The sequence below is a fragment of the Barbus barbus genome (assembly GCF_936440315.1).
Source record: "Barbus barbus genome assembly, chromosome: 30".
Classification (NCBI taxonomy): Eukaryota; Metazoa; Chordata; class Actinopteri; order Cypriniformes; family Cyprinidae; genus Barbus; species Barbus barbus.
In genome coordinates, this window is record NC_136758.1 from 27084090 (window position 1) to 27094211 (window position 10122).

Here is a 10122-nt window from a genome sequence, read left to right on the forward strand (position 1 = left end):
GTTAATTAAACATCTTATCTTGGCAGAGGTGATAAATATGACATTAAACATTGAATCAAAAGTCACTCATGTTGTGCAAGTCCTAACAGTGCTCTTTAGCCAAGACTATATTCATAGTAGTTGCATTTGCAACATAACATGAACGCTATGGATGCATCTGCATGGATTCTCACACAGAACAATGAATCTGTCAGACATGCATATGCAAGACTCACACGTGAAGCAGTCGTCCAGATGGGTGACCATGAGCACAGATGTGCTTCGTGATATAAACACATGCAACTGCATCAGAATCTGTGCGACACTGAAGACTCTATTTAGATAGGCCTATGCCTCTGTTTATATACAAGAACTCTAATGAGCAAAATCTACCAAAAATCTGAACATGATTAGCAAAAGGGTGAAGAAATGTGAAACATAAAGATAATTTTGGCACATTTCATGGAAATGGTTTATAAAACCAATTTTATAGTTAAAAAATACATTAAATCATTTACTTCTATCACACACTGAAATAAACGGTTTCACTCAGAAATTCTAGTAAATTTCACAAATAATTACAAATGGCAAGTTACACTGAATTAAACATTACATTTTGAAGTAGACTGAAAGAGTATTTTCTTATAAAACCTACTCCAATAATCTTTGTTTTCCTTGCAACTTTGAAAATTTCTTACAGTGCATGCATTATGAAAGCAATATAAAAAAAATAAACCTTACTTTCACCTTTTTGAGCATAAAATTAACCTCATTACTAAAATTCTGAACAAAACTGTTTGAGCGTTGTTTTTAGGTATGTTTCAGGCAATGCTATGAAACAAAGGAAAGAATGGATTTATCGATCATAGGTGTTTGTTTATTATTATTATTATTTTTCCACTGATGTCAGAATATCAATGCAAGTAAAGATTTTTATCAGACTACTACACATTAATAACCTAAACAAACATCAACTGCTACTTGACTAAATCAAATACAATTGGCTCCTACATAGCTTAACCTTTCAAACACTGCAAAGGTGTACAGTTAAATAAACCTTACTGTAATATTCTCAACAGTGGCTGCATCTGTATCCTCAGTCACATAATGCTGCTTCCAAACAAACACATTTACACAATTACTCACAGCAAACAAACCATTCAAGCTTTGTTTTCAAATGAAGTTTACTCACTAGCAAATGCGAGTCATATTTTTGATGGATGACAAAAAAAAAAAAAAGCATTTCTGAAAATGTGTGTCCTTCACATGATGCACCAGGAAAGAATAAGGCTTTTTACTGCATCATGCATCTGCAAAGTAAATAAAGATTCATCAACAGATGAATATCAGTGGATCACTGCATTTGTTTGCTTCACTTATTAAACATCAAACCGAGTGGTCCGGTCTCTGTTGTGGCTGAATATTCAGACAAATTAAATTAATCCGCATGCTGCACAAGATCTGTAAGTAAATTGGCTCTGCAAGCAAACTTAAGTCCTTCGTTTTCAGATGAGTAAACAAAAGCGCAAGCGCCACCATCGATTTTCATTCACAACTGGCCTATTTAACGCAACGCTGCAGCCATGCACACAAAAGTCCAGACGCTGTCAGCAACCTCTGAATGAGTTCAAGACGCTGCTCTGTTGCTGGAGACAAAATAGTGCAAAGTCTGGATATATGGGGGATATATGAATCAAAAATGATTCTGTCATCATTTGTTCACCCTCATGTCACTCCAAACCTGCAGGACTTTTGTTCTTCTGTAGAAGATTTTCAAAGAAGTTCAAATGCATCATAAAAGTAGTGTACTTTGTTTCTTTGTTTTCTCACGTAAAAGTAGTACGGGCAAAATTTATGATGCTTTTGCATCTTTTTCCTTTTATATATGAAAGCCTCAGACTGGGTCATTTTGTTGTCAAAGAAAAAAGAAATTCAAACAACACAATGGTGAGTAAATGACAGAATTTTGTATTTCTGCACAAACAACAACGAATACAGGAAACAGTACCTTGAGCGAGGTGCTTTCTATTCAATCTTCTGAAGAATAAAGTTAGAAACAGCTCCTTCCACAAAGGCCATCTTGTAAGGAGCGCATATGACCCAGTTCTAGAAGGGTGCTTCAATAACATTAGCAAAAGCAATTAACCTTTAGCCGGCAGCTCCTTAAAGTGAACAGGGTGCAAATATGTTCCTTTATTCACACTGATTACATATGCTATAATAGACAAGCATCTGAGATACTGACCTAGAACCAGCGTATAAACTCTTTGAGACAACGTGGCCTTACCAACTTTGTTTTCTGATAGAAAAAAACACTGCTAGTTCTCAAAGATGACTACTTGGGGGAAATAAATTATAATAATATACCAGTCTAAGGAGGTTTATGCTTGTCAAGCTGATGTTTAGCTGGTCTAACCCCATCATCTGTCCAGCAAAACAGACCAGTTTGGCCATTCTGGGAGACCAGACGACCACTTAAGCTATTTTTCAGAAGGGCTACTGGATTATATGCAAATATAACTTTTTGTTTCCTTGTAAAATAGCTTATTTTTCCCAGTTCTGAAGCTAAATGAAACATCTATGACCATAATAATGTATAATCTAATATATAAATGTCTGATCACTTTATAAATACAATAATTCTGCATTGACTTAAAGGCAGCATCATGTTCTTTCATCGTTCAGTTTCAATTCCAATGAAACAGCAGAACCAGATAATCAAGCTCCGCAGGTTTGCTCGAAAATTACAGGCGGATTTTTGGAGGCCTGAAACTCAGCAGGAAAGATTTCCAGGAACTGGATTGCTCCCGTCTAATCTGAAAGAAACATCCACTTCACGGTGATTCGTATTTTCTGAATGTGAAAGAACAGCTTGCATGCAGGTGTGATTTTAGCATAACAAAAAATACTGGCCATCTCAGGAGATGAACGGGGTTACTGGAGGTTAAACAGGAGATTTACTGTTAAACCTCAATCAACGTTCAAGCTCTTTAAAAACTGAAACAACATGAAACGGCCACTGAATATTAATAAAGACATTAGCTAGTCCAACCCAGTTCTCAACAAAACCACTGAGATGATGATTGCAGGAAATGTTAAGATTTGAGTAAAAATAGGTTTGATTTGGGATGTTTCAAAACACCTCAAAACCTAGATGATGTAAGAACCCTCATAATAGAGAAGACATGAAATATAAACTGGATATCAATATTAATACATTTTTACCATGAACACCCAGTTAATTTGTGACAGTATCATAATTAGCATATGAATGAAGTGTTTTTAGCACAGTGATTCATAACTTTGGCCTGGTAACTCAAGGATCCTGGGTTCAAATCTCATAAAGGCTCAAACAATCAGCTAAGAATTGAGCTTATTGGAAAAATGTGCTGCAATCTAGGCCTATATTTTGCATAACTGCAAAAATATAGCTATACTTACAATTCACTACAGTTTCCTTCTAATATAAACTCTAGTGACAGTAAAACACTGACAGCTTTTATTGTTTTTCACACAAATTATGATTACAGTGGCAGCATATTTATTACAAAATACTTATTTTCACCTCAAAAAGCTTTCATCATAGTGCATGATTTGTAAACTAATATATTTAGATTTTTGCATCACATAACCTGCGCTAGATGTTTGGCTTTTCTCACATAGTAAACTTGCTTGTAAGCTCACCTGGTACAGCATTGCAATTGTGATGTCGAGCAGTTAAAAAGTCTCACACACACACACACACACACACACACAAAAGAGCACAAAGACTTGTAGAAGCAAAATGAAATTGCATGGTTATTTCAGCAGATACTGTTCATCTGTTTCCGATAAAACTGAACGTGCTTTTAGCACTGCTCATTTGACATCTGGGTAACAAAACGTGCAAGAAGCATGACAGAAATGTCGTCACATGCACATATTTCCAATGAGCCTTTTCCCAATCAGAATAAACACTTGCAAAGCATATCAGCCACAGAATTATGCAAATTAGGGTCTTATGTGGTTATTTAATACTACTTATATTAGAACGACTTATTCATTAGATTTCCAACAAAAATAAGTACATTGAGACTCCACAACAACAATACAAAATTACTCACACTGTGATAAACATGCATTAATATTGTATTAGAATTCATAATGTTGTAGTGACAAACTAATTTTCCGAATCAGATGCGCTGCTGACATTGCAGATCTCACGCTTTTCTATGCACATGCAACTTGGGTTTTCCCTTTAATCTCCATCTATATATCCTGACATATGCCAATTAAGTTGTCTGGTTGTAAGAGGCAAAGGAACAGGCTCCTCTGAGACCGTCGCACAGCAGGGATCCCAGCGTGAGATCTCAGCCACAACACCATCCTCAAAGAACCACATCCATCATCTTTCTAAAGGCCTCGAGAGCACAAACCACCAGTGACGAATCGCATCCACTACATATTCAAGGAATGTTCCAGGTTTAATACAACTTAAACAGTGTGGACAACATCTGCACAGAAAATAAATTCAACTGCTGCCTCCGTTTGATTTCTAATCATAATAATCTTTAACATTAAATCACTAAAGCACTCATACAGGACAAACATCTTGCTTAATTTCAAAAGTACTCACCACACGGCGTCTCTGATCGATGCACATCACATAGGACAGTCGTGTGCTTTTCTCCTCTAAATCACACGCCACCTGTTAAAGAAATGAGAACCATACAGTCATTAATCAGATGATTTTAGAAAGCGCTGCTCAGAGGACACAGGAACACTTAACACAGCTTTCAATGTCAAGTCAGCATGAACCTGTTTTTAACAACTTCTCAAAGACAATAAATCAGTTCTGTAGCCATAAATGATTTGCAGAGCAGCAGCATCGACTGTTATAAACACAGAAGAATAACAGTGCATAGAAACACATGAAACCTTTATAATAGAAGCCATAAGTGAAAAAGATCAAAACAAAAGACAAATAAAAGAATTTATAATATAATTCAAAATGGTATGACCCCCACAATTACCACCAAATTTTCATTACTGTAATGCAAATAAAAATCATACAAATATTACAACAAATACCACCAAAATGTATATGTTATAAATTATAAATAAAAATTATATATGACCCTGGACCACAAAACCAGCCATAAGGGTCAAGTTTCTGAAATTGAGATTTATGCATCATCTGAAAGCTGAACAAATAAGCTTTCCATTGATGTATGGTTTGTTAGGACAATATTTGGCCAAAATACTGTACAACTAGCCTATTTGAAAATCTGGAATCTGAGGGAGCAAAAAAAAATCTAAATATTGAGAAAATCACCTTTAAAGTTGTTCAAATTAAGTTCTTAGCAATGCATATAACTAATCAAAAATGAAGTTTTGATATATTATTATATTTACGGTAGGAAACTTACAAAATATCTTCATGGAACATGATCTTTACTTAATATCCTAATGATTTTTGGCATAAAAGAAATAATAATTAAAAAAATAAAGATAATTTTGACCCATACAATGTATTGATGGCTATTGCTACAAATATACCAGTGCGGCTTAAGACTGGTTTTGTGGTCCAGGGTCACACACACACATATACATATATATATATATATATATATATATGCAAAATAAAACTTTTTCTGGGGTGAAATGTTATTGATTACAATGAAAATGTCACGATGCAACAAAAAAAAAATCATAATGTCCTAAAATTAGGCTTTATTTAATGCATTTTCGTGATTTTGTTGTGAAATATGCCTCAAACAGGTTTCGTTAGATTCACTCGTCTCTTCTGAACTCCGTTCAAACAGACGAGTGCTTCAGATAATTGTAAAATCGCTCGTTCTCTGCAGAAGTTCTGTTCTGTGTGAAATCTGGGCTGGATCTGGAGATCTCCAACACTTACTGAAGCCTAAAGACCTAAAAACCAGAGTCAACATGACGACAGCGCTCAATTAATGTCCTTTCCAAGACAGATCTCCCCTTAATTCATCTCATTCTTCTGCCGTCTAGTCACCACAGAGCTGAAGGTCTGGCAGCAATTTTAACCATCTGTGTGAGTTTACAAACCTCTAAATACATAAGCTCATTGTGGAAAATGTAAATTTGCTCTTGAAAAAATTAGGCTGCGGATATAAGCAAACGTTTAATCAAACTCATCTGTGTAATTAGACTTTTGACTCTAAATTTTAGCAGTGACTGACAGCGTCAGATGAACAAGCTTCAACTTCATTAAGTGGCACAGTATAATATCTGAAAACATTTTTTAGCAAATATTTAAGGATGACTTTTCGTTTGAATGATTTGAAACATTTTCTGACAGAAATTCCAACAAATAAGATATAAACTGACCTGCCTGACCTGACGGCCATAAAGGTCACCAATCTGTCAATCAGCAGCACTATCATCTGAGCTGTGAGTCTACAGCATCAATAATTCATCACAGCACCTGACAGACATGAACTAACCAGGTAAATCAGAGCATAATCACCTGAACAAATCAATTAATAGATTTCAGCATAATGAATCAGATCAGCACTGCTACACACACTTACTATTGTCTTGATTGCTTGCGAGGGAAGAATGCAGCTTGATTTAACAGAGAAACGCGAGAGACTCCATCTTCTTCAAATCAACATCGATCAGGACTCTACATGATTGACAACCATCACATGCATCTACAGCAGTTTAATGCCAAACGGCCTAATCTCTCCTCATCTAAAGGTGTCAATCAAACACTTTGACAAGAAGAAAGAAGCATGTTTAAGCCAATTTATGAAATGATTAAAAGTATATGATACTGCAACACCTCAGGGCAGAAGTCAACCATCTACTAACTACGTTCAGTTTCCAATAACAGAATGAAATGTTTAATATTATCAACTCTCTCAGTCTGTATATCTACACAAATACAACAAATCACAAACAGATAGTGAGTGGAGTCTCAAATCAATACAGAATCACAACTTAAACTCACTGAAGAAATTATTCCAGGTTTGCTTAGATGTCAAATTTATTTTATTGCATTGCTAGCTATTTTTGTTTTATTTGTGCATTATTTAAATTTGCTGATTTAATTTCTGACCCACAGTTGTACATCACAGTAGATGTTGTGCACTTGTGGCTCTATGTTTGTGTATTTAACAGACACTTTTTTTATCCAGAAGCAACTACAAATTAAGCAGTCAAATCTACAAATTACACAAAATATTTGACACAGACATCTATATTGCATTGTGCCTGTAATACCTGTCAATCTTCTACTTACTCATGTAAGGTACTTTGTGAATAAAAACTTGAACAAGTAAAGATTAAAAACAAAATAGAATGTATAGGTCTACAATCTCAATCAACCAAAACTCATCAACTCAGTGATATTGCAAAGCATGAATCAAAACCATCTGCTCATGACTAAAATGTTTAATAGATGGGTTTAGATACCACATGCAATATTAAATACTTAATATTGACCTTTCAATTTAACAAATTATGACAATACCTGTCATTTAACCAACAGTAACAACTAACTATATAGCAACATGAAAACAGCATATCAGTCAAATATTGATTGCAACATTTCTGAAAGCAGTTTCGGTTGCACACCTGTAACTGTTTAGAAAGTGAAAACTGCCTTCTCCAGTGATTATTTTCCTAAATTTAGGAGGAGACGCAGCGTGCAACACTAATGTCCTGCCGACACATACTGCTATAGATCAGCTCTGGGTCAGAACACCTGTATTATACAATCTATAGTGTCTACAGAGGAAATAAAGCCGCCTTTGCTACTGTTCCATTAGTCTCCCCTCATGAACCACACATGCAGAATCTCAGTGCTGTATCGCTGGTTAATTCCAGCAGCTCTAGTTTGTAAAGGCAGTCTGATGCTGATCTGAACTCCAGCTCTTACCTTCAGATGAAGCTGAGCGCGTATCTTTCATTGTGTGAGAATCCCTCGCGCTGCTGTCAGTGATGATGCTGAGCGCTCGTGCACGCGCCGATGGGAAGATGAGGAGGAGGAGGATGCTGGACTCTTCAGCGAGCGTGTGTGTGTTTGGCGAGTCAGCGCGCTCTGACGGCCTGCGGTGTGTGTCCGTGTGTGTGTGTGTGTGACAGTCCTTCTGCTCCGCCCCTTTAACTCTATTATTACTAAACACATAGCGCCACCTGTCGAGAGAGAGAGAGAGAGAGAGAGAGAGAGAGAGAGAGAGAGAGAGAGAGAGAGAGAGGTGCATCAAGTTTCAACAACAAAAGTCTTTACAGATGACGAGCTTAATAGTCCAGGTTCAGTGTTTAATGCATGCAAGTCAGCGATATTATTATTATAATAAATAAATAAAATAAAATAAATATTAAAAAACAAACTCTTTAAAAAAAGTTTTAATTAACTGATAACGCATAATACAATAACTAAAACTAACACCGAATTAAAAATGAATACAAAATGTGTGTGTGTAGCCTGTGTGTGTGTATATATATATATATATATATATATATATATATATATATATATATATATATATATATATATATATATATATATATACACTATATATATATATATATATATATATATATAGTGCTGTCAAATGATTAATTGCGATTAATCGCATCCAAAAAAAGATTTTGTTTACATAATTTGTTTACATTACATCATATATAAATACACACACACGCATGTATATATTTCAGAAAAAATTTTAGGTTTATATATTAAATACATTTATTTATCATATAAATTTTATGAATATAAATATAGACATATAAATACATGTAAATATTTTCTAAATATATACTGTATGTGTGTGTATTTATATATACATATAACAAATATACACAGAATACACACATACAGTCATGGCCAAAAATATCGGTAAATATGATCAAAGAAGGCTATGAAAATTAATCTGCCTTGTTAATCCTTTTGATCTTTTATTTTAAAAATTCACAAAAAAAATAACCTTCCATTGGATAATAAGAATTTAAAATGGGGGGAAATATCATTATGAAATAAATGTTTTTCTCAAATACACATTGGACACAATTCTTGGCACCTCTAGTAATTCTTATGAGTAAAATATCTCTGAAGTATATTCCCATTCATATTCACAATTTTGTGCACTCCAGGGTGATTATGAACATGACATTATCCAGCCATGGCTTCCTGTTTCACAGAAATATAAATAGGAGGGAAAACAAAGCCCAAATTCCCTTAATCATCCATCACAATGAGAAAAACCAAAGAATATATTTCTGATGTGCAGCAAAAGATAATTGAGCTTCACAAATTAGTGAAGTGGCTTTAAGAAAAGAGCTAGAGCAGTGAAAATTTGCATATCCACCATCAGGGCAATAATTAAGAATTTCCAATCAACATAAAATGTTATGAATCTGCCTGGAAGAGGACGTGTGTCTATATCGTCCTAATGCACGGTGAGGAGGAGAGTTTGAGTGGCTAAAGACTCTCTAAGGATCACAGCTGGAGAATTGCATAAAATAGTTGCGTCTCGGGATCAGAAAACCTTTAAAAAATGGTCAAACAGCACCTACATCACCACATGTTGTTTGGGAGGGTTTCAAGAAAAATTCTCCTAGCTCATCCAAAAACAAACTCCAGCATATTCAGATATCAGACACAACAGGAACTTCAAATGGGACTGGCTTCTATGGTCAGATGAAACTAAAATATGAGCTTTTTAGCAGCAAACACTCAAGATGGGTTTGGTGAACACAGGGATAAAAAGTACCCCATGTGTACAATGAAATATACTGCTGTATTTTTAATGTTGTGGGCCTATATTTCTGCTGGAGGTCCTCGACATCTTGTTTAGACACATGGCATCATGGATTCTATCAAATACCAACAGATAAAAAATCAACAAGTGACTGACTCTGTTGGAAATCTTATAATGGGTCATGTTTGGATCTTCCGACCGGACAATAATCCAAACACAAACCTCAAAAACAACACAAAAATGGGTCACTGAGCACAAAACCAAGCTTCTGCTGGCCATTCCAGTCCTCTGACCTGAACCCTGTAGAAAATGAGTGGCGTGAACTGAAGAGAAGAAGCACCGTCATGGAGCTGTGAATCTAAAGGGTCTGGAGTGATTCTGGATGAAGGAATGGTCTCTGATCTCTTGTCAGGTGTTC

At 35.3% G+C, this 10122-nt stretch overlaps 1 protein-coding gene across 1 annotated transcript in view; it reads right to left on the minus strand.

The window, feature by feature from the left end:
• Positions 1-8043, minus strand: part of LOC306850224 (kelch-like protein 29) — a 122055-nt gene extending 114012 nt beyond the window's left edge. Inside the window, exons 1-2 of the mRNA XM_079385733.1 lie at positions 7880-8043; positions 4595-4666 (exon numbers count right to left, since the gene is read on the minus strand). The gene's annotated coding sequence lies outside the window, so the exon portion shown is untranslated. The remainder of the gene's footprint in view (positions 1-4594; positions 4667-7879) is intronic.
• Positions 8044-10122: the final 2079 nt, after the last annotated feature.